Source organism: Moschus berezovskii, chromosome 2 (genome assembly GCF_049115385.1).
Source record: "Moschus berezovskii isolate FMDL1 chromosome 2, NW_MosBer_1.0, whole genome shotgun sequence".
Classification (NCBI taxonomy): domain Eukaryota; kingdom Metazoa; phylum Chordata; class Mammalia; order Artiodactyla; family Moschidae; genus Moschus; species Moschus berezovskii.
In genome coordinates this window covers 56,626,539-56,653,147 of record NC_142461.1, presented here as the reverse complement: position 1 = coordinate 56,653,147, position 26,609 = coordinate 56,626,539, and positions in this window count along the sequence as shown.

Sequence of the window (26,609 nt, the reverse complement as noted above, 5' to 3'; positions counted from 1 at the left end):
TTCTTGCTGCCTTGTCTTTCTTTGCAAAAGAAAAGGAAGCATTATAATGATCAAAGAAAAAATTTACTTTTCTGAATATAATTAGTATTCTGAAATAAATTTATTCTAACACATTATAACGCCAAACTTTAAAATCTAATGCTTATAATTTAACATTAGGTTAAAACTACTTAATCCTTCAATATTAGACTGACTTTATTTTCCATTTTATAGTTAAGAAAAACCATGACAAAACTAAATTTGTGCCTCTCAATTCCTTGCAGAATTGTTAGCAGTGATGACACAGTACAACAATACTTGATATTTTATTGATCATTTGCTTCTTGCCAAGCATTAGGCGAAGCACTTCACCTAAATTATATTACTTACTCTTGGCAATAAAATTATTAGTCTAGTTTTGCTAAGAAACTGTAAAGTGGTTAAAAACTTGCTTAAAATCACACAGCCCTTGCTGGGGTTTCAGTTGGATTAATATCAGTAATCCTAAATGGAGACAGAGGAATGAAGAATAGCAGCAGCACCCATTAAATCCTCTCCCACATTTTGGCCTTTGGGAGACGAGCTGAAAGATATATGAATAATCCATAGGGATTATTTTCCCCTTCTGAAATATTTTCAAGGATAATGGGCTTGTAAATAAATAGTGTAGATTGATCATATTTTATAATATTTGCAAAGTTATACTTTAAAACATGGAATACTTATGATTAATAATAGACATCACTCCTGCCACAAAGAGGGGTTGAGACCCAGATGTCTGGAGGTGGATATGGCTGCCTCCTGATGTTATTGCTCCATCAACACTTTCAGCCACACCCACCCCATTGATTTTGTGAGACAGAGATTACAAACTAGCAAGAACATGACAGGACAAGACTGCCCTGCTGATCCGGAAAGCCCTGGGGCCGGATGGCAAGAAAGGGTAGGGTAACAGAGGCCCTTTCGAAACAAGTCAGTCTTTTGAATATTCACTATGGTGACTTTGTCTACGAAATGTCATTCTGCTATCTTTGAACCACATTTAGGTCTACATACAAGAGACAGGACGAATGGATGCTATTAGCGACCTCTTATCAAATTACGGAAACTCGATGGCCTTGGTGATTCCTTTTCTCATAAATTTGGCTGTGAGTCAAAAGGAGCCATTCTTGTGATGGGGCTAACCTATCACCCTGTCAGCACCCTTCTTCTTCCTGAGACCATATGGCATAAGGGGAAAAAAAAGAAGCCCAGGGAATCCAACAGTCATGTTTCTGAGCAGAAACAGCTGGTATTAATTACCAAGAAGGCAACATAAACACAGAGCAGTTCTAGAGTGGCTGGTGAATGAGATCAAGCATCTTTAAACATGAGGATGAAAATGGTAGCCCTTCAGATAGCAGCTCCAACTGACTTAGAGAAAATATTGTGTTCAAAGGGGTTTGATTTTAGTCATGCCTGCGTGCTAAGTTGCTTCAGTCATGTCCAACTCTTTGTGACCCTATGAACTGTAGCCCACCAGGTTCCTCTGTCCATGGGATTCTCCAGGCAAGAATACTGGAGTGGACTGCCATGCCCTTCTTCAGGGGATCTTCCCAACCCATTGATTTTAGTCAATGGACTTGAATACAAGCAATTCTCTCCACACTAGAAGCCAGAAAACCCAAACTCAGCTGGGTAAATGAGGGGCAATTTTTTCCCCCTCAGGAAAAAAATAAATGTTGAGGCAGCTGCAGGGTTGATTAATTCAAAAGTAAAATGATATCATCAAGGATTTAGGTTCTTTCCATATTTTCACTCTGCCATCTCATCCTGTCAGACTCATCCTCTAGCTTACTGTAATAGTCACAAGACAGCGACTACAGCTCCACGTGTTTATGAAAACATTCAGTAGAAGAGATTATCCCCTCCTTGGGATTTTTTTTTTCTTTTAAGAGCAAAGAGGACGCTTCCCAACATTCCCCAGTTGGTATTTGCTCATTATTATATGTTGTCAGGACTAGATCACATGTCAATATTTAAAACAGTCTCTGGCAAGAGAAATTATATCATCAGAATTGGCTTAGACCAATTATGATTCATCCTTGAGTCACATGGGAGAGGAATCACTTCAGGGGTGAAATAGGGGCTCTGCCTGGTGGCACTAGTGGTAAAGAATTCCCCTGCAAATGCAGAAGAGACAAGAGATGTGGGTTCGATCCCTGGGTCAAGAAGATCGCCTGGAGGAGGGCACGACAATCCACTCCAGTATTCTTGCCTGGAGAACAGAGGAGCCTGGCAGGCTACAGTCCACAGTGTTGCACAGAGTCAGACATGACTGAAGTGACTTAACAGGTTATTATAAAGAAAAGGAAAGGGAAATGGTTGTTGTGTTAGCAACAAATGTTGGCTACATATGGTTTAGAATATGTGAGTGTGTATACATGTGTTTTCTTTTTTGAACATTATTTAAAGATCCTATTTATAGCCCAGACCCCATCTCAACTATTTGGAATGTAACTTGGCAGAAGTAACCACAGCCAACACCTGTAGGAACTTTGAATAAAAACACCTCTTAGTTACAAAAGAAAGAAGGAAGGAAGAAAGGGATAGAAAGAGAAAGAGGGAAAGAAAGAGAGAAAGAAAGCTTTTGAGTTCAATTCTCTTGGCAGGAGGGGATTATAAAGAAAAAACAGTGTTTAGTACTGTCACTTTATATTTCAGTCTGACAATGGGCATTCTCCAAGTACCTCTGCAGGCAGTTTCCATACCAACACAGAGAAGAAAACCTATGAAGTCATTATTTCATGTTTTGTAACTATAAAAGTAATTTTATATGATAAACATTTTTAGTATTTACCACGCTACCTGTGTATGAGTGTGTGTGTGTGTGTGTGTGTGTGTGTGTTGGAAGGAGAGAGAGAGAGGGGTAGAATGAAACTGTAGTTGTAGTTGTTTAGGATAAGTGCTTTAATAAGTCTCTTGTATACAGAAAATGAGGCTCCAGGGCATGTTTAGAAGGAAATAGCAAAGAGACAGTGAAATTGCCTTGAATGTGCAACAATCAGAAGTGTAGTTATGGGAAAAGGAGAGAGAGGAGGAGAGAAGAAATGAGAAGTGAGCTGTGCAGCAAGTTGGGAGCTATGGGCTGAATCAAAAATGAGGAATTTCTATAGCAGGGTGATCAAGGGACTTTTATGAACAAGGATATCTGAGACTTCATTTGAACTTGTGTGATATATGATCCTCTTTGGTCACCCTAATCTGTGTCATCTTGCTTCACATCCTAATGCTGGTGTGAGTCTTTTACGGAAAATAAAAATGGCTGCATCCCACAACTGGATCAGTGAAGAGGAAGGCAGAGAAACATCATGATGCTTGCATGAGATCCAGAGTTTCGTAGAAGCCTGGCACCACAAGTGACTCAGAAAGTAAACCCCAAAATGCACAGAGATTTTGGAGATGGTCACAAAGTCCAACTGGGGTTTAGAAAGGAAGCAAAATTTTGTTTAAATCTTTAAGGAAGGATAGTGTCAACTGACACTTGGGTTGCATCAATATAATAATAATAATAAAAAACTTGCAAAAACACAGGGCATAATTTTATGTCCTCCCCCCGAGCCACATTTCATAGGCATTCTGTGTTTTTAAAAAATATATTCTATCTAAATCTGGATTCTTAAAACTTTTATTATAAGTTATATCCTATTCCAATTCAAAAATAGAGAAAATTTTATAGGTCTGCCGTTACAGATGATAGTGGAAGATATTTGTACAGTCCTTATAAATATCTTTTTGTAGATTTGGGCAAGTATTTTACAATTGTTGTTGTGTACCTACAAATAACTAAATGCTGAAATAGCAAATGACTTGCCCCCTTGAATTTTAAATAGTAAAATTGCATCAAATGTGCTAAAACCTCAAAATAGATGTATTGAGCTGACTTTAATTAGTGTGAACTATTAAAACAGATTTATTGTGGTTGTTCCTTCCTCAATATCTATTTTTCTCTTACTTCTACATTATTCTTTACCTTTTGGCTGTAAGAGTTAGGAAATGTGTTAAAAGTCTATCTTATGCAAGAAAACTAGTTTACCCTCTTATTTCCTTACTGCTGCTGCTAAGTCACGTCAGTCGTGTCCGACTCTGTGCGACCCCATAGACAACAGCCCACCAGGCTCCTCCGTCCCTGGGATTCTCCAGGCAAGAATAGTGGAGTGGGTTGCCATTTCCTTCTCCTTACTCGATATAGACAAATTTTCCTGGTAGATACAAACTCTTTAGTTTTTTTAAAAGCAAAATACTGATCTGGAATATTAGCTGCTGACACAAACAGACGCATGGACCTGTAATAATGTGCATGAAAGTTATGTTATGATTTCTAACCCTGCTGTTTAAGAAGTTTCCGAAAATATTACATAAAACAGATACAGATCACTGACCTCAAATTAGTGCCTGCTTTTCATTTTAAGGGGCCTTAATAACACTGGAGTTTTACAATCTGAGGAAATATTAATGCCACTTTTCTGTGCCTATTTCTGGAACATCCTTCCTACATCTGTGCTATAAACAACTCTTTTCCACCTGTGCACCAGAGACCCCCACTGAACTTGTGTAATTTTATAGAATATTAGGATATCGTACAGGAGTTGAATAGTTTTTTTAACCTGTATATGTGTATGACTCCTTGTAAAATGTGCATAGATACTACTGTGATTAAGAAAACACAAATTCACTGAAAAGTACTACTAGATCAATAGTTGCCTTTTGTGGAAATTCCCTGATAGTCCAGTAGTTAGGATTCTGCTCTTCTACTACAGGCAGCACGAGTTCAATCTCTGGTCAGGGAACTAAGATCCTGCAAACCACATGGTGAAACAAATAGTTGCCTTTTGTTTCTGGAAATTTCTTCAGGAAATACTACGACTATTTCATGTGTCTATCTGACAGTTTCTTTTTATGTTTGAAAAAGTGTTTGTGAAGGAACAAAAAAAAAGGAAACAAACAAAATGCCCAATATTTTTGTTGTTTAGTCACAGAGTTGTGGCCAAAATGAAAAATAGTGGATTCTTGTAACTGAACTATTAGGCTGTCATTAAAAATCATGTTGTAGAATAACATATTGAATGACAAGGAAGAGATGTTAGCAGAATATTATTATATGGAAAAAAGAAAGTTATAAATCAATATAATGGTATGACATTACTATTTAACAAGTTATAGACAGATACAATATAGAAAAAAGAAGACATCGCTATCAGCTTATTATTTTTTATCTCTAAGTAATGAAATTACAGTTTTTTCCCAAAAATGTTCTATAACTTCAGTTATAAGGGAAAACTTACATTTATTTTTAAGTTTCCTTTTTTAAAAAGAGTTTGCTATTGTCAGAAATAGTATTGGTGACCATTGGCTCTTCGATCCATTAGAAATGCAAAAGCCGTTTAATTTTGGGGTGAGTGAGATAGTGCTGACGAGCTTCTGCTGGCAGCCTTCTCCCTCACCCCGTCTGTGGCAGTCCTGCTAATGAGGTGACTTGATGCCTGTCGCCATCACTTGGGGAGGAAGCACAGCTGGGCACTTCTTTCTCAGAGAAAAGGAGAGGTCAGAGGTCTTCCCTGATGACCATGAGAAGAAGAGTCATTTAAAGGTTGTGTTGAGAAGATTAAAAAAATCCTCTTTATTCTAAACAAAAGTGTGTGTGCATAGTGGTGTATGCAACATATATGTATATAGTATTTTGCAATAAGGGAAAGTATAATTAAGACCAAGTGTTGCTCTGGGCTATTGTGGGCCATTACTGGCCCTTTTGCTGAACTGCAGATGGACAGAATTATGTTGCCTTAATAACGTGACTCTTAAGTGCCAGCTGTCATACAGCATGGCAGCCCTCCACGCTAACAAAGCCCTCATTAAATGGTTTGCTCAGAATAATTTGCCTGCTCTCCCTGCCTTTCTAGCAACTGACAACTCTGCTCCTCCCTCTCTCCACCAGACCTTCTGTGGACACCGTTAATCTCTGAAAGAGAAGTCTTTGCCATGTGTGATGGGATGGTAATTTTTTTAATAGTACATGTCTTTATATTATTTTTATGCCCTGTTTCAAAAGTTTTTAAATGAGGTTGGTAGCTAACATCCTGTGCTATCATTCATTTTGTGGCAAAATAATAATTGCTAATTTTCTTCTTCAGAGAACCAGGGCTTTATCAGGAATAACATTATGCAAATGACTATGCAAATATAAGCAGAGGAGTATCTGGAAAAAAAAGAAGTTCAGATAAATCCTTCAGAACACATCCAAAGTTGACTGAAAAAAATAACTGTGCATTTTAAACTATGAGGTCACCATCATAGCAAAGGGAATTTATTACTAATGAGAATTTTGTGCGAAAGCTCTGCACTCAAAATAAAAGAGGTAGGGCAAGCATCAGTATTTATTCAAGCTTAATTTATTTATGATATTACGGTTGTCCTTGTTAACTGTTAAATCTTTTTGGGGTGGGTCTCTTCATCCTTTAAGTGATGCCTAACAGTCCAAAATACTTAATGTTCAAACTTCTATTAGCATTAAGTATTAATCCTTTATTTTCTCCACTATCATGTTTTTTTTTTTTCTTATCATCAGTGTTTTAGTTCTTTCATGTTGATTATTATTGGAAGAAAGTACATTGAGACTGAGAGAAAAATGCTCAGATCTTTCAATACATAACTTATAGGATGTTGGTAAAGAAAGGAAGTCTTTAAAAACTCTACATTATTCCTCAGGATCCTTTGGAGCAGTGGGGAAAGAAGCCTGATTATGAATGCCAACACTGTTTATTTCATATATGTGATATATGTATATATTTAATGATCAAAGAGGGAAAACATGGTTATTTAGTATGTTTCATGATAATAAACCTGAGGTTTCATTTTTGTTTTTTTAAAAGACATAGTCTTTGAATTTGACATGAGATGAATATTTAAAAGGTCCTTGCTTTAAATCTCTATGAATCAAATCTATACCCAAGAGTGACCTATATGAGAAAAAACAAAGGCCTTTCTGCTGTAAAATATTTCACCCACTCTGGCCTGGAATTCCCACTGGAAAATCCCTCTCTGCTATGCAAATCTGTTGCCAGAAAATAGTGAAATATTGGACTAGAGTAAATGGAGGCTGCCTGGGTCTGAATCAGGGGCTGACTCATAAAGAAAGGTGGATGCCTGGGCCACGCTCGGTTCTACCTCTTCACAACCTGAGGTTGCATTTTCAGCAGACTCAGCACTCAGACTGTGAAAAATTAGAATGGGATAAATAAAGTATTAGTTTCTGTATATAGCCCCTCCTCCAAGGAGACAAAAGAGGGAACAATTTTATGATGATGCCCTGGGGGTTTGGTGGGTGGTGGGGGAGGTGGACTCCAGTGAGAGTTCAGAGACAGAAAGGGGATAGAAAATCGAAAAGAGAGAGGTGCAGCTCTTTGAGAAAACCTCAGACATCACTTCAAGACAGATACAGAAGGACAGACATCCTCTGAGATTTCTGGGGAAATAGAGCTCTGTGCCCAGTTGCCAAGGCTTTGGATTCCAAGTTATCTGAGGAGGACCCCAGTTACTCCCTGCATTAAGTAATATCTCTGGACCTCAGGTGCCTCATCTAATAACTAGGTATAAAAGTGGGCTTCCCTTGTAGCTCAGCTGGTAAAGAATCTGCCTGCAATGCAGGAGACCTGGGTTTGATTCCCGGGTTGGGAAGATCCCCTGGAGAAGGAAATGGCAACCCACTCCAGTACTCTTGCCTGGAGAATCCCATGGACAGAGAAGCCTGGCAGGCTACTGTCTGTGGGGTCACGAGAGTCAAACATGACTTAGTGACTAAACCACCACCACATGAAAGTGGAATGTTTATCAGGAAGAAAAGTTACTAAACAGAGAAGATAAAATAACAAGACGGCCAATGGTATGACTGTTGGAGCTTCCAGACATCGTGACCCAGCTCCAGCTTTTACTCTTTGTGTGACCTCAGCAGGTTATTTACTATAATCTGTCTGAATCTCAGTTTTCTCAAACATCCACTGCTGTTAAACATCTATCAGGCATCCTAGGTGGCTCAGTGGTAAAGAACCCACCTGCCAAGGCAGGAGATGCAGGTTCAATTCCTGGGTCAGGAAAATTCCCTGGAGAAAGAAATGGCAACCCAGTCCAGTATTCTTGCTGGAAAATTCCAGGGACAGAGGAGCCTGGGGGGCTACAGTCCATGGGGTTGCAAAGACAGACACGACTTAGCAACTAAACAACAACAACAAACTACCACATGTTATTTCACCAGGTCGTCCCTGGTGATCCAGTGGTAAAGAATCCATCTGCCAATGCAGGAGACATGGGTTTGATTCTGATCTGGGAGGATCTTGAGTGCCCAGAGCAACTGAGCCCATGTGCCACAACTACTGAAGCCTACATGCTCTAGAAGCTGTCCTCCACAACAAGAGAAGCCACCTCAATGAGAAACCTGAGCACCACAAACCAGGGAAAAGCCCACACAGCAATGAAGTCCCAGCACAGCCAAAAATAAATAAGTAAAATTATATATTAAAAAGATCTACCTACTTTATGCATGCATTTTCTTATGTAAATTGCATTATTTACATGTAAAGAATCTCTACATGTAAATACATGTAAAGAATCTGTAACAGTACTTGGCACATAACAAGCAGCTTAATAATATTACTTCTCATCAATATTTCAGATATAAAGCAGTTGGCACCTGGTGGGAATTTAATAAATGACAGTAATTATTAGTAATAATAATCACTCCTGGCTTCAAGACAGGATCTGTAGCCAAAAGCTTCTTGTGCAATCCTGGCTGAACCCCATACCTTATTCCTAGTTTTTCATAATAGTGCTATTGAGGTTATTTGAGATAACATCTGGTTAGGAGAGTGATAGTTACACAGAGGTATATGCACAATAATCAGACAGAGAAATACCTGAATGTTTTATGAAGGTGTGTAGGTGGAAGGCCTGGGGTGAGCTTCAAGACTCCCCTCAGTCCTTCTGCAGGGAGAGCCTGACAGCTGTGTCAACAGCAAAGCATCAGCTCAGTCAGTAAGAGCTGATCTTTCAGAAGCTAATGGACATGCTTAAAAAAAAAAAAAGGTTTGAAAATTTAAAAATTGTACTCACTTGAATGAAAGCCTACCATATTCCTACAGGTCCTGTTTCCTGCTTTGAGTTGAGCTACCCAACAATCCCCACAGTGATGGCCACTTCTTTTTCAAGGCTGGAAATAATTGTAACATTTTTCCCCCTCTGGTGACACTGTGTTTTATTCTCTGATTTTTGAATTTGAAATTGGCGCCCAGTTCAGCATTCTTTGTTGCCACATGCATCCTACAGTCTTTGTAGAATAATAAATACAAGAAAACTGTTTGAACCTTTCTTCCTGCCAGGCATTGGTGTAATTTATAGTTAAATGGCAATCAGAGTGGGGGCAGTGTGGTACTCATGGGTGAGAGATACAGAGAGATAGATGAACCCAGATAATTTCAAGAATCTCAAGTTGTGGTTTCACTGTGGCCATACGTGGGGCTGGCCCCTTTGCAGGGAGCTCTAAAAAGCACTGGTGCATGTATGCTAAGTTGTGTCTGACTTTTTGCAACCCATGGACCATAGCCCACCAGCCTCCTCTGTCCATGGGATTCTCCAGGAAAGAATACTAAAGTGGGTTGCCATTCCCTCCTCCAAGGGATCTTCCTGACCCAGGGGTCAAACCCTGTCTATTCTTTACCACTAGTGCCATCAGCTCAGTGTTTTGGGAAGCCCCCAAAACACTCAGGTGAGAAAAATCTCTGGTGGAAACATTACAAGCTTGGCTGCCACTCACTTCATGGCAAAACTGAAATTATTGGATGCTAATTTGTGTCTCTTACATTTTAAGGCTTTAAAAAGACATCACAGATAACATTATTAGCTAGAGACTCTTAAGTAAACGGGTAAGTTCCTCTTGTGGCTTAGGTGAAGTCCTGGAGTGGGTAGAAATAGAATGCTTACAGCCTGAAAAGCACATGTTTATGGACCTATTGCCTAACCATTGATTTATCAAGGAGCAGACTAGTGATCTATCTAAAAACCTCCCAAGCACAGTTCTCTTTTTATTAAAGCCAATAACCTGCTGGTTCTTGCGGAATGTCAAGAACAATAAGCACATTTGAAAATGCACAGTCATAAGAAATCTTTTAGTCAATAAGAGAAATGTAGAGAGAGGAAGTAGGATAATTCTTTTCGTTTGAATAGTCTTAAACAGTTGCTCTTTGAATCAGGATAAAATTAATGTCACTACTAAATTTTCGGACAATTTTGATAATTCCAGTTAACAAATATTTATTGAGCACCTGCCATATATTTGGGTACAGCATGATGAACAAGAGAAAGAAGGTGCCTTCAAAGACTTTAGTGGGAAAGATGAAAAATACAAAACTTATGTAAACACAGGATCTATAATGCAAGGGTATATGATATGTAACAGCTGTCACTTTGTGGACTGTTTACTAATAGCCAAAGAGAACATAAGATATTTTTCAAGAGTCGGTCATTAGGAAGATCATTTGAAGATACATTTGACTTGGACATAGGAGCTTGGCTTAGCTGGACTTCACAGGGTATGTGTATAAGAAAAGTGAGGTGTCAGCTGCTGTCATATTTAAGAGTCTGGACTTCATGGAGAAATGGTAAACCATTGACGTGTTTGAGCAGAGAAGTGACATAAAGTGGTAATTAGGAAACCATAATCTGATGGAATTGAGCAGGAAAGATTGCATCAGGAAGGGTCTGGAGGTTACAAGAGAAGCAGAAGGATATAAGAAAGAGGCTAAGTGGGAAGGGATCCAGTCCAGCATGAGGGTATAATCCAAAGGCACAGAAAAGAAAAAAAATATATGAAAAGTCAAATTTTATGGTTTAGAAACTACAGACTCATGAAAAAAGTGTTTGACTACCATCTAGAAAGCATCTAAATAGTTTTGCTAGAGTCTGAGGCAAAAACTGATTGCTTCAATCAACTCAGTAAATATAACTATGTGCTCAATATTTTTATTGTTCAACTAGGTCCTTTGTAGCAGCTTTGTAACAGAAACAACATAAACTAAAGCTTAAAGATACACATATAATGTTCAGTCTGTTTGTATGTAAGTTTATGCATTTTTGTGTGTGTTTATGCATTAATTTATGGGTGGGGAGGAGCTCTTTGTAGAGCAAGTTGATTTTGAAAACAACAGTTTGGGCCTCAGAAAAGTTATGGTATGGTTTTTTAAAGGGAAAATATGAATCACTATTTGGAATATTCTTTTTTCCCCCTGAAGTACAACTTCTTATTCCAGAAGAAAAAGATAAAAATTTTGATAATGGATCACGTGGCAGATGAGGCTTAGCTATTTGTTCTTTTGTAATTCCTGCCACACAAGAGCCATGTTCCCTGGCACCAAGATGACATCCACTAGAGTAAGAGCGTTGCTTAAGGGTCCCAAAGAAAGAAAGAGAAATTGGAAAGGAAGGTTTGATGTTGGCCTCAATTTACAATAATGGGTATGCAAAATAGGGAAAAAAAGCTTGTAATTTTGAGAGGTGTGGGAGGGAGTGATTGAGCATGTATATGATACCGCTTTTGTCAATAAATAGCATTCATTTTTCCTAGAAGCTATTTTCTCCCCCTCTTTCTCCTATTTAAAAAAAAAGCTTTGAGCGAGAAAAAAGAAAAGAATTGACAACAGGGGCTTAGTTCTAGGTCAAAATCCATTGTGGAAGCATATGCTCCATGTAATATTTACGAGGGATGATCTTTGTAATTGGTAGGAAAGCAGTCTCTGGTGCTGTTATGAATTGGAAAGTGCATATAACTATGGTTCTATTTCCCTAAGCAATACCATTTTATAGGTATAGGTCCTGTTTGTAATTGAAGATCTTAAACCCTTTAATACGATATTGTTGAAGAAGTCAGAGCCTTCAGCTCTCAGAGGCTGTCTTGAATCTTTCTTTTACATATGAGTCTATTCCTGCTCAATTCTTTTTCAGAAGGCCTCTTATTTATACTATTTGCTTAATATTTCTTTCCTCCCATTGGTTGTTAAGTTTCAGGGGTATTGATATCTAGCCATCTAATCCTGACCACTTCTTTTTTTAATTAATTTATTTTAATTGGAGGCTAATTACTTTACAATATTGTAGTGGTTTTTGCCATACATTGACATGAATCAGCCATGGGTGTACATGTGTCCCCCATCCTGAACCCCCCTCCTACCTCCCTCCCCATCCCATCCCTCAGGGTCGTCCCAGTGCACCAGCCCTGAGCGCCCTGTCTCATGAATCAGACCTGGACTGGCGATCTATTTCACATATGGTAATATACATGTTTCAATGCTCTTCTCTCAAATCATCCTACCCTCACCTTCTCCCACAGGGTCCAAAAGTCTGTTCTTTACATCTGTGTCTCTTTTGCTGTCTCACATATAGGGTCACTGTTACCATCTTTCTAAAATCCATATATATGCATTAATATACTGCATTGGTGCTTTTCTTTCTGACTTACTTCATTCTGTATAATAGGTTCCAGTTTCATTCACCTCATTACAACTGATTCAAATGCATTCTTTTTAATAGCTGAGTAATATTTCATTGTGTATATGTACCACATCTTTCTTATCCATTTGTCTGCCGATGGACATCTAGGTTGCTTCCATGTCCTAGCTAAACAGCTAAACAGTGCTGTGATGAACGTTGTAGTCCTGACCATCTCTTTGAGCTTCAGTTACCTATATCCAGTTGTCAATTCAGTTTTTCTACTTTAATATTTAATAATCACCTCAAATTTATCAAGGCCAAAACAGTATCCCTCCCCTCCAAGAAAACCTGCTTCTCACTTGGGCTTCTCCATCACTAGATTTCTCAGCCAAAAACCAAGGAGCCATTCTTGACTTTGTTCCCTCCCTCACATACTGTGGTCAATCCACTGACTCCCTGTCACCTCTAACTCTCAAGTATGTTCACAGTCTGTCTGCTTCCCTTCATTCCCATTGCTACAATCCTAGTCCAACCACCATTCTATCTTTGTAATGGCCTCTGAACTTGCCTTCTTGACAGCATGATACTTTAAAAGGGTAAATCAGGTTGAATCATTTCCCAGCTTAAAACCCTCCAGAGGCTTCTCGTTGCAATTAGAATGAATTCCAAGCCCCTTGTCTGGCCCATCAAGACCCTATGGCACCCAGCAGTATTTATCAATTTCTCCTCTTCTCACTATTCAGCGAGTCAGTCATAAATATCTTCTTTTAGACTCTCAGAAAAACAGAGACTTTGCAAGCTTCTGCCTAGAACTCTTTCCCCAGATCCAATCTGTCTTATTTTCTTAATATCTCTGGTACCACAGAAAGGGTGACTAGGATGTAGTGGACACTCAGTAATTGTTGGCTGAAAGAATGAATACACTTAGGACTACAGAAGTCAAATATTGTGGTCAAGGTACTATCAAGACCAGGGCAAATCCAGATTACCTAGAAAACTTTGAAAAGTGGAGGAAGTATATGTGGAAAACAAGCTCAGGTCTATTTATCTCTAAGAAAGTTATCATACATAATACATCATCTTAACATATGATAGAAATATACTTCAGAGATTACATTATTCCTAAGAAGCTGTGTAAGTTTTCACAGTTCCTTTACAACAACACTAAAATACAGTATTCCTAAAGATTACAGAAGATAAGGTGCAAAAGTATATTCCAAATATATTTATACCTTGATTTTTGCATGAATAACTCATATAGCAAGTGTTTTGCATATGCATTTGATTATGGAAAAACTACAGGGCCTTATAAATGAGAAATGTAACTATCTAATTTTTTAACATATGCTGTGGTAAAAGTGAGTTCATACCAAACCATTTTCCAAATCAAGCCCCAAAGCAAATGCATTTTTAAATGAAATGAAATATATACAAAATATTAGTTTCAATATCAGACAATAAAATAATACAATTAATCCTTCACCTTAGGCCTTCTTTTTCATCAAAAACACAATTTTCCCCTCTTTCAGAAAGGGCTGACAATTGACTTCTTCCATGGTTGAAGGCAAATTACCTGTGAACAAACCTGTTTTTCATTTAATATAACTTTCTCTATTGCCCCTTTAAAGACACAGGCAGAAAACTTCCCTAAGGAAACCTGTTAACTTTTCTTCCCTCAGGATTGCTATTAATAAGCACACCAAAAACAAGGGAGGTTTGAGCTATTTTAAAATATGCAACCCGTAGTAATGAATTAATTACCATATAATACTTAAAGCTTTGATTATTCGTACATGAGAGCTTCCATTATTAATGATTGCTTATGAAATTAATCTTTCTAATTTCCATTATGATTCAAATTAACTTGATTAGTAGTCTCATGATTCACATTTCTATCAACCTCAACTTTTAATTTCTGAAGCATGAAATGACATAAAATGTCTTTGGGGGAAAATCACTTAAAATTAAGATTTTACTTTGATATACTAAGTAAATGAATTGAATTAGATGAATAGTAATTGAACTTTGTTTTCATTCACACACTGTCCTCTGGTGTTTAAATGTCTACATTGCATGTTAAAAAGGAAAACCCAACATCAAATGCAAAAGTTAATCACTTCTTGCACTTGGGAATGTACATTTATTTTTATGTTTGCTCTAATAAACTATCTGCCTTATTGAGACTGTAGGTAAATGGATGAAAAATTCAAATAATATGAAAAAACTAAGTGATTTCTAAAAACACAAACTAAAGTCTTAGAGAATGCACATTTGTGTCAATAGGATACAGATTGTCTTTTTAAGGGTACACGTGGAGATTTAAAATCAATCAGTACTAAGTAGTATGCTTCATTTCTTCTCCCTCCCCTAGATTTTTTTCTTTAAGATAGTAATGTTTTCCCTAAAGGTTTTGATAAAGGAGAATATAGTGATGATCTAGTGCAGTCATGAGGAGCAATTCAGCCCTTAATCAGGTCTTTGTGCTTATTTAGGAGTTATGTAATTCTAATAAATATCCCCCAATTGCTTTAATTGAACATTATCCCCCTTAACATCTTCTGTCCCTTGATTTGAAGTGAAACCAGGGTTAAAACTCTAAAAGCTGTCTCTTTGTTTCAGTTTAAGTATCTTTTTAATTGGCTGGAGGCTGGACTCATGGATTTAATTTTTTTTATTGTTGCATTTAATTTTTTGAGCAGTCTTTCTCCCAATTTTCTTGAATGACAACTATCATCATGTTGCTTTTCAAATGTCATGAATCTAATTTTATTTGTTTGATGAAGTTGACTGAGGAAGCTCCATGAGGTCCATGACCAAGATAATGGGAAATGATAAATGTCTGCCTGAGAGAATTTATCATTTTATTACAGTTACGTTCACGAGAAGCTAGTCATTCCAAGTAATCAGCACGATGCCATGAGGGAGAAGCTACTTTCTGGGAGTGATGTGTTTTTGCAGGTAAATCTATTTCCCTGAAGCTGGAAGAATACTTCTCAGACATATCAATGGGAGCAGTCCCTCCTCAGGAGCAAAGCGGGGCCAAATGACCTCTTAGGTGATTGCTGATATGAAGAACCTGTGACTGAGAATATCCTTTTGTAAATTTCCCACTACAGGGTAGTGATGGATGATACCCAGCAAAACCTGATCCCCAAGAAATGAGATGTTTTCTCTTAGAGTGAGTGATTTATATTCTGGAGAATTAGGATAACAATCATTGGATGCTACTTCTAGCAGTAAAATAAAATTATTTATACATTTAGAAAGGAATATATCTTATAGATCACCTTAGATGTATCACAGCCCTTCTGGGTATATCTAGGACCCTCCCTTTCTGAAGCTTCATGAGGGTAGGGAGCATGCTTGGCTTCTCTCACTATCAAATCTGCTGTATCTAATAAAATACTTCTCATCAAATAAGCCTTCAATAAATATTTGTTGGAGGCAATGAACAAGTGAAAGTTGGCATGGTAAAATCTAAAGCATCCAAATGGTAATATTTTTAACACTCTACCATTGATTATCTGTATCTACCTATCAGCCTATCTACCTGCCTATCTACGTATCTAATCTCTCATATATCTCATCTGTCTATATCTTACATCCAGGAAAAAGATTACCTTGAGATCTGTAAGGAACTAATATTAATGGTTTAATTTTTATAAGTAAGGAATCTGCTTTAGTGAGAGACACAACATCAAAGATTTAGTTTAAGAAAAAAGTCTGCTGATTGGCATGGCATGGTGAGGTCACTATGGTTTGAGGTCTGGCCCTAAGCTTGACAGATGCAGAATCTAGATAATGTTGCTCAATCACTGATGTTACTGCTATCTCGAAAATTACTAATACTACTATTGCTACTGCTGCTGCTTATACTGTTAACTAACATTTATTAGAAGTCAATCATGCCAGGCTCATAGTTGTAAACACTTCATTTAATCCTCATAACAACTTCCTGAGGTCAGTACTATCATTGTTTCCATTTTCATAGATGAAGAAACTGACGTTCAGAGTGGTTAAGAAATTTGCTCTAACTCACACAGCCATAGTCTCCTTTGTAAATGGGGAACCCCGGTCCAGCAACTCCCTCTTACCCCCCATGCCCCTTGGTAGGCCATGGGATATAAATCTCTGTCTGAGAAGGTCAGGCCTGACAAAGCCTAAATCTTCCTTCTCTACTGGACAGTCTCTGGCTTCTTCTCTGCCACAGCTGTAACTTCCCACCCAGTACATCTGGGCAGAGCGGGTGGGGAGCCTGTCCTTTAGCAATGCTGTGGAGAAGAATATGAGTTGGATAATTCGGATGATGCAGCTTGCCAGATACTGTATGCAAGCCTGAGCTTGGCATCCCCAGTAGGAATGCGGAATGTCTTAAATCTGGGCCTGCCTCTGTTGTCTCTGACTCCTACCACTCAGGAATGTCCCATGCACATTCTCCCCAGGCCTCCTGCATTAGGATCTCCCCAAGTTTGGGTCCAGAATCTTTAAAAAAAATCCCCTGAAGTATTCAGATCAACTCAATTGTGCAAATGCAAGTTAAAGTCCTTGATACCCAAACCTGAAAGAATGAGGTCAAGAGAGTGAAGGTTTCCTCTGAAAGCTCCACCTGGTTTCCTGAGACATATGAGACCAGACCTCCCAGGCTCATTTGGTACAATACCATAAACACAAACTTTGCTTCAGGAGGCAACAGTGGTCGTTGGGCACTTCCTATGTGTTTGGCACAACTAAGTGCTTATAGGTATTGTTTTAATGGGTCCTACCTAATGTAGTAGGCCTGGGGTGAGTATACTTGGGGTACTCCTGAGGGGCAGGGTTCAATAAGAGGATAAAGACTGGTCCAGATTCAACTACATAATAGGACTTATACTGAGGTATAAAGACTATAGGTAGCTTTGGTTAGGGAGATAAATTGTTGCCAGATAATAAATAATGCAACCCCATGGGCTATCAGTTCAGTTCAGTCACTCAGTCGTGTCCGACTCTTTGTGACCCCATGAATCACAGCACGCCAGGCCTCTCTGTCCATCACCAACTCCTGGAGTTCACTCAAACTCATGTCCATCAAGTCAGTGATGCTATCCAGCCATGTCATTCTCTGTTGTCCCCTTTTTCTCCTGCCCCCAATCTCTCCTAGCATCACAGTCTTTTCCAATAAGTCAACTCTTCGCAAGAGGTGGCCAAAGTATTGGAGTTTCAGCTTTAGCATCAGTCCTTCCAATGATCACCCAGGACTGATCTCCTTTAGAATGGACTGGTTGGATCTCCTTGCAGTCCAAGGGACTCTCAAGAGTCTTCTCCAACACCACAGTTCAAAAGCATCAATTCTTTGGCTATCAGCTTTCTTCACAGTCCAACTCTCACATCCATACATGACCACTGGAAAAACCATAACCTTGACTAGATGGACCTTTGTTGGCAAAGTGTTGTCTCTGCTTTTTAATATGCTATCTAGGTTGGTCATAACTTTCCTTCCAAGGAGTAAGTGTCTTTTAATTTCCTGGCTGCAATCAGAATCCACATTGATTTTGGAGCCCCCCAAAAATAAAGTCTGACACTGTTTCCACTATTTCCCCATCTATTTGACATGAAGTGATGGGCCCAGATGCCATGATCTTAGTTTTCTGAATGTTGAGCTTTAAGCCAACTTTTTCACTCTCCTCTTTCACTTTCATCAAGAGGCTTTTTAGTTCTTCTTCACTTTCTGCCATAAGGGTGGTGTCATCTGTATATCTGAGGTTATTGATATTTCTCCTGGCAATCTTGATTCCAGCCTGTGCTTCCTCCAGCCCAGCGTTCCTCATGATGTACTCTGTATATACGTTAAATAAGCAGGGTGACAATATACAGCCTTGACGTACTCCTTTTCCTATTTGGAACCAGTCTGTTGTTTCATGTCCAGTTCTAACTGTTGCTTCCTGACCTACATATAGTTTTCTCAAGAGCAAGGTCAGGTCGTAGACTCCAGGGAATTCTCCAGGCCAGAACACTGGCGTGGGTAACCATTCCCTTCTCCGGGGGATCTTCCTAACCCAGGTATCCTACATTGTGGGTGGTTTTTTACCAACTGAGTCACCAGGGAAGCCCAATAAATAATGGAACAAAATACTATTGGCTTATTTGTTTTCTTCTTTAATTTACGCCCCGCCCCTCTGATTTTGAGAACTGTCAGGGCAGGGAGCCTGTCTGTCTTGCTCACTGTTCTGTGCCTTGTGCATATTTTCGTGCACAGAGCATAGGAGGCTCAAAAATATTTGTCAAATGCATGAATGAAAGGGCAGTGAAATCCTCACTTCTACTGTTAAAAAGTTCATTTTCTGTGAGAAAATGTGAAGCCAAATTATATTCAGATTTAGAGCAAAGGGTTATTTGGAAGGCATTGTTGACCAGTGGTATCACACTATGATGTTCTCCATTCCCTAGATTATTCTAGCTAAGAGGGATCATGACCCTCCTCCCTGAATAGAAGTGAGTTTTTTAAATAGCAGTTTTATTGAAACATAACTTACATGCAATAAAATTCACCCCTTCAAAGTATAGAATTTTAGTATATTCACAAAGTTATGCAGCTACCACCGTTATTTCATTTTAGAATATTTCATCACTCAGAAAAGAAATCCCATACTCATCAGCAGTCACTCGTTAGTCCCCACCCCCCTGAACATCTAGTAATTACTATCTTTCTGTTTCTATGGATGTGCCTATTTTAGATAGCTCATATAAATGAATTAATACATGTGAACTTTTTGTCTGGCTTGTTTAACTCAGTGTCATGTGTTCAAGGTTCACCCATGTCATAGCATGAATCAGTACTTCATTTTTATTTCCATATAATATTCCATTGTCTGAATATATCGCAGGAACATATCCACTCTTTGATGGACATTTAAGCTGTTTCCACTTTTCAAATATTATAAATAGTACTGCTATGAACATTCATGCTTGAGTTTTTGTATGAACAGACATTTGCATTTCTCTTGAGTGTATATCTGCAGGAGAATGAATGGATCATAGGGTAACTATCTTTTACTTTTTGAAGAACTACCAGACTATTTTCCAGTTGTGTCTGACTCTTTGCGACCCCAGGGACTGTAGTCTACCAGGCTCCTCTGTCCAAAGGATTCTCCAGGCAAGAAAAATGGAGTGGGTTGACATTTCCTTCTCCAGGGAATCTCCCTGATCCAGAGATTGAACTTGTATCTTTTTATGTCTCTTGCATTGGCAGGCGGGTTCTTTACCATTAGCGCCAGCTGGGAAACCCCAGATAGATAAAGATGAATATTCATGTATGAGTTTTTGTCTGAACAGATATTTGCATACATCTGAAGGAGAATGAATGGATCATAGGGTAATAACTACGTTTTACTTTTTGAGGAACTACCAGACTATTTTCCAAAATGACTGCAAATTCCTACAATTCCACTAGTGATGTTTAAAGCTCCCAGTTTCTCAGTATACTAACACTTGTTATTGTCTATCTTTTAGATTTTAGCCATCCTAGTGGGTGTGAAGTTGTATCCCATTGTGGTTTTAATTTACATTTCCCGAATGACTCTAAAGACTAATGATGTCAATGACCTCATCTTTTCATGTCTTCACTGGATATTTGCATGTCTTTTTTGGAGGAATATCTATGAAGTCCTTTATCCATTTGTCTTTATTGTTGAGCTGTGATTTTTATATATTCTGAAAATAAATTCCTTATCAGATATATGACTTGCAAACATTTTTCCCCATTTAGTGCATTATCTTTTCACTTTGTGGCATTATCCTTTGAAGAACAATAATTTTACATTTTGATAATGTCCAATTTATCAAGTTTTTCTTTTGTTGCTTACATTTTTGGTGTTATAGCTAAGAAACAATGGCCTAATCCAAGGCCATGAATACTTACACTTGTTTTCTACAAAGAGTTTTATAGTTTTATCTCATACTTTTAGGTCTATGATTGATTTTAAATGAATTTTTATATATAATGTGAACAGAAGTGGTTTAACTGATGGAATTCTTTCTTTTGGAATCTTCTAGGCTCATAGAAGACCATTCTTTATAGTATACATGATCTTTCTTCAGATATTGAGAAGGCTGAAAATGTTTTTTACCAAGCCCAGATTATTTGATTTCTGAGACTTGTTCTGTTAGTATATTGACCAGAGAGGTTTCTTTTCTTTTAAAGTGAGTTTTGTAGATTTGTAACCATGTTTACCATATGTCGACTCTGAGAGAAACTTTTGGTCAGGTTCTTTGAGGTGGGCTCATCTAACAGTGGCTTCTTATGTTGACCACACAGAATCAGTTCAGTTCAGTTCAGTTGCTCAGTCGTGTCCGACTCTTTGTGACCCCATAAACCGCAGCACGCCAGGCCTCCCTGTCCATCACCAACTCCTGAAGTCTACCCAAACTCATCTACCACCATTGAGTCGGTGATGCCATCCAACCATCTCATCTTCTGTCATCCCCTTCTCCTCCTGCCCTCAATCTTTCCCCACATCAGGGTCTTTTCAAATGAGTCAGTTCTTTGCATCAGGTGGCCAAAGTATTGGAGTTTCAGCTTCAACATCAGTCCTTCCAATGAACACCCAGGACTGATCTCCTTTAGGATGGACTGGTTGGATCTCCTTGCAGTCCAAGGGACACTCAAGTGTCTTCTCCAACACCACAGTTCAAAAGCATCAATTCTTCAGCACTCAGCTTTCTTTATATCCAACTCTCACATCCATACATGACCACACAGAGTAGATTGCTCTAAACTTTTGGTCATGGTTGTTGTTGTTCAGTTGCTAAGTCATATTTGACTCTTTGCGCCCCATGAACTGCAGCAGGCCAGACTTTCCTGTTCTTCACTATCTCCCAGAGTTTGCTCAACCTTATGTCCATTGAGTCAGTGATGCCATCCAACCGTCTCATTCTCTGTCACCCCCTTCTTCTCTTGCCCTCAGAGTTTTTAATTTAGTGAAATATATAGCTTTGTCTGAATTCAGTTGAAAATCAAAATAAATATTTTGGTAGCACTTTACTTTTTAGGATCTTAGAAGAAAATTTTTGTTAATGTCGACTCAAGCTTATGGCTAATAGTTAGGGGCTTAACAGGACAACATTTACCTTGGCACTTATGGAAATATGTCTGCTTTCTAACTAGGTTACATATTTACTCCTGAGGCTAACTCATGGTTTATAATTAGCTGGTGAAGGCTTTCAGGTCTGGGCTTCCCAAGAGTAAAGATGAGCCACGTGTTCCTGTTAATTGCTCCCTGGGCTACAAACTAAAGAGCTAGAAGCCAACAGTTCATGGTAGACAGTTCTTCTTTGGCAGTTGAGTTTTCCCAAGTCAACAAAGCATAAGGTTGTTAATTGTTCGAGAATAGGAAAGGGATTTTTTCAAAATGAAATTTTATTTGTTGGGAGCTTGTAGAATTCAGGGACCAAGTTAATTTATTTTCTAGTTACTGTACTGTACTTGACTGATTTACATATGCAATGGCACTGTGGTTTTGCCATAGGTATGAGGATCACTGAGAATAACAGTTTTCTTCAACTAGATTAAAGGAAGTTTCCTAAATTTATGAAAAAGCTTCCATCATCATTGTTTTATGCTCCAATATCCATACTAGTGTTCACATTTAAAAAAAAATCATGTTGTCTTCTCTTATGTAAGAAGATATAAATAGACATTCAAAACATAAGCATGCAACATGATGTATGGTTCAGAAAATAGGAACTCAAGAAAACAGTTGATGGATTGTCCATCTGGTTATGGACAACCAATTTGTGATTAACTGAGCTACAAATCAACATGGAAATATACCTTAAAAATTCTCAGTCTTTCTTTCAATTAGTCATCTGATTTTAAAAATGTACCTTGCATGTGGATTTGCCATAAAACTAATGAACCTTAAGTTTTACAGCCTTTCAATTGCCAGTGCCCTATATAGGCCCTATACCAAATTTGCATGTAGAATTTCACATTCTTTTCTTTAAAAGGAATCTGCAAAATGTTTATTTCAGGTCTTATCAATCTGGATTCACCCTTCTCTGACTTAACTATGGCACCTTTCTTTATATACGCTATTTTTTCGATTGCAAAAACAAATGGTTAAATGCAGGTGATCCCTAAAATGAATTATTTCTTCAAGTTATGGCAAAGGGGAAAACCCCAGACTCTTATATCTTAAAAAAGTATCTCTGTTTTATCCATTGACTTTTATTATCTTTTGCTTCACACCACAATGTATCACTGAGTGAACTGCTGAGGTCTAATGTGTCTGGTGGCTGGGAAGTTTGGTTTTATTCTTGACTTGGTAGTAATTGTGGAAAAGCCAGTTCTACTTTTCTTTATGGCTCCACAGACCTGCTATATGGGAGGCTCAGTTAGAGAGATCTAGATTTGTCTTACCCAAATGCCGTGTCATGACTGGGTTGTAGTTTTTATACACATGAAATAGGCACAAATGGCTTTCCTACTTCAGAGATTTCAGGGGAGATTCAGTAGAACTGATGTGTTAAGAAGATAAGAGGCCTTCCCTAGTGGTACAACAGATAAGAATCCACCTGCCAATGTAGGGGACATGGGTTTGATCCCTGGTCCAGGAAGATCCCATATGCCACAGAGCAACTAAGCCCTTGTGCCACAACTACTGAGCCCGTGAGCCTAGAGCCTGTGATCAGCAACAAGAGAAGCCACTGCAATGAGAACACCATGCACTGCAGCTAGAGAGTAGCCCCCACTCTCCACAACTAAGAAAGCCTGTGAGCAGCAACAAAGACCCAGCATAACCAAAAAAAATAAATTTTAAAAAGGAAAAACCAGATGATTTGAAAATTAAGAGACTTCTCTGTAAGCCCTGGAAAAGATGGACTAAATCTCTTTTCTTTATCTTATAGCCCCCAAATTTAGTACCAGGTCTGGTGTATATATTAAAAAGCAGAGACATTACTTTGCCAACAAAGGTCCATCTCGTCAAGGCTATGGTTTTTCCCGTGGTCATGTATGGATGTGAGAGTTGGACTGTGAAGAAAGCTGATCGCCGAAGAATTGATGCTTTTGAACTGTGGTGTTGGAGAAGACTCTTGAGAGTCCCTTGTACTGCAAGGAGATCCAACCAGTCCATCCTAAAGGAGATCAATCCTGGGTGTTCATTGGAAGGACTGATGCTAAAGCTGAAACTCCAATACTTTGGCCACCTCATGCGACGAGTTGACTTACTGGAAAAGACTCTGATGCTGGGAAAGGTTGGGGGCGGGAGGAGAAGGGGACGACAGAGAATGAGATGGCTGGATGGTATCACCGACTCTGTGGACATGAGTTTGAGTGAACTCCGGGAGTTGGTGATGGACAGGGAGGCCTGGCGTGCTGTGATTCATGGGGAGATGGAGAGTCGGACACGACTGAGCAACTGAACTGAACTGAACTGAATTGGTGTATATAAGTGCTCAATAAATATTTGCAGCATGAAAAATTACATGTAGCAGACTTTATTTATTTTCATTGATTTAATGCTTTAGTTAAAATACCACTAGTTGTTTCAAGATTAGTCCCCCAAATCTCAACGGCACAACACAAAAAAGTTTATTTTTGCTTATGGAAAAGTCAATGGTGAGAGAAAGAATGATAAGGACTGGGTGGGGGGAGGAGGGATGGCAGAGCGAGGGAACCATTGAGAGGCCCAGGGCATCAACATCCAGCCAGGTGAGACAGAAGGTAACAGCATAGAAGGTGTGTGTAATAAACCAGGTCTGGAAGCAGAATGCATTTTCCCAGGTTCAAGGCTGGAAGAACTCAATCACTTGTCTTCAACTTACTCCCAGGGAGGCTGGGAAATGACATCCCTGGCCAGGTAGCTGCCTCCCAGGAGCATCTCTGCCCCACGGAAGGGCAGCATGAGTGTGTGGCTGTTGCACGTCACAGAGGCGCTAATGAGAGAGCAAGGGCAGGTGATCCCAGGTAGAAATGATGGGGTATGTGACGAGGTGGGAAGAAGGACAAAAAGAAATCTCCAGAACATCAGTTAGAGAGGAGGAATGGAAGCACAATAAGGATGCACAGCAAAAATAGAAGCAATTAATGTGAGAATTGTCCTTTGATCCCTTTGTATAAAAACAAAGCAGCATGCTTTAAAACCTCCCTCTGTGTCTCTTGCCTACATTTTTCTCCTTGGACTAAATCTTCCATTCATTTTCCATGCTGCACTCTGCCAGAAAGACTCTGAAAGCCTTTCAAAAGCAGTTTTCAGTCTTGACTTTGAGTAAGAAAGCTACACAATACTAATCTCTAACATTCGACTCACTTCAGTTTCACCTTCGTGATGTTACTCGGAAAAACTGCATGGCTGTGAAAAAAATACCAGCACCACTTACTCGTTTTTTTTTTTTTTTTTTTTTTTTAGCAGCTTGTCATCCATTAGCAGTAGTTTTTTTATTTTTTTAAGTGTTATTCTGCCAGTGACCTGGAAGTCTCTGAAATGAAACTAATTTCTAAAGAAGGAGGTCCACACACGAGAGTGAAGGTGGCAATCTACCTCTGGAAATCAAATTGTGCTGAAGCAGTTGCAAGTGAGTCAGCCGCAGCGAGAAACAAATTGTTTGAACAATAGACTTAATTAACTTGTGTTTATGTCTTCCATCACGGCAGGTGTGAAGTCCCAGGGCATCTGCTGATACACCTGAGCTGAAAGCCAGAGCTGCTTCTAGAAGAGTGTGAAAAATGACTGATGCATTAAATAAGGCTGTGATGGTACAGGTAGTTCATCCCTGCTGCCTTCCGGGAGGGCTCTGGAGGGAAGGGAGACAGAGGACTGAATCTCCTGGAGCTTTGTTTACTGTATTTCTTTTCATTTAAAAAAGGCATTTAACATTCACAAAAGTGCAGTTTGGGTTGACTTATCAGGAGGACTCTCAGATGCATGCTCCTTCTAGATGATACAGGGAATGCCAGGAAGGTGAGGGCAAACTGATATACAAGGAAACCCAACTCAAGTTGATCCCTTTCTTATTTCTAATCTGAGTGATTGCTCATACAATAAAACACATTTGCAAAAATGCTTCAAAAACTTTCTCTGGTAAACAGAATTAAACAATTTTCTCTCTTTGAAACTCTGTTGGAAGATGGGCTTACCTTCATTAAATGTTCTTTCTCTTAGACTTTTAATGTGCTTATTATAATGTGTAGTAAATATGGCAATAAGATGCCTCGGGACAGATTCTACATAGCACAGAAATAGCTTCTTGCCTAGTTGTGTTTTCAAGCTTGGTTTCATCCAGTAATGATTGGGTGATGAAATTTACTAGGGTTTCCTACACATTAAAAAAATCCAATCTACTTATTATCAATTTTACTGATGAGAATAACTGCATTCTAGGTCAATGATGAAATGCTCAACTAACAGAGAAGCTATGCTTCTCCTTCAATTTTTATTTTCTGTCAGAAATTTTGCTACAAATTTATGATACAGTTTTGGAGAGAAAAATATAATTGATAGGAAGAACTTTTTGAAAAATCAGGTGAATTCTAAAAGAGAAATATGTAACGTATTGTAACTGTCTTGCTAAAGACTCTAATTAAAATGCTGATATATAACATGTATTTTTATACATGGTTTATTTTCATTCAAAAATTTACATGCAGTCAACAATTACTGAGTACTTTCTCTGTGACCAGATGTGCTCTGGATGCTGGCAATACAAAGGTGAGTGAGACAACCCTAATGAGTTTGTAATAGGACATCGGATCTGGTAGGTTTATCAGTTCTGTTGCTTTTAGAATACGTTCATTAAATGTGACCTCAAGAATAGATTTCGTGAAGTTCCCTTAAATTGTCCCAGATAACTGTAAGCCTTTTGAAAGACGAGAGATACGTTGCAGTTTTGTTTCTCCCAGCAGCAGACACAGATGGCATTAAGAGGGCAGGGTCTTATTGGATAATAACGCCTGTGAGAGGAAAAGGGAGGAAGGTATCTTGGGCGGGGGAGACTTCAGTCTGCAATGCAGATCTGACCAAGCCTCTCTAGCTCAACCAGGAGCTCCGGAGCACAGACTGCCCATTGGAGTAGCCCTGCATTGGGTAGAAATGGTTATGCTAAAGGTTCCAGAACTGTCCACTCAGATTCTCCAAGGTGCCATGGGC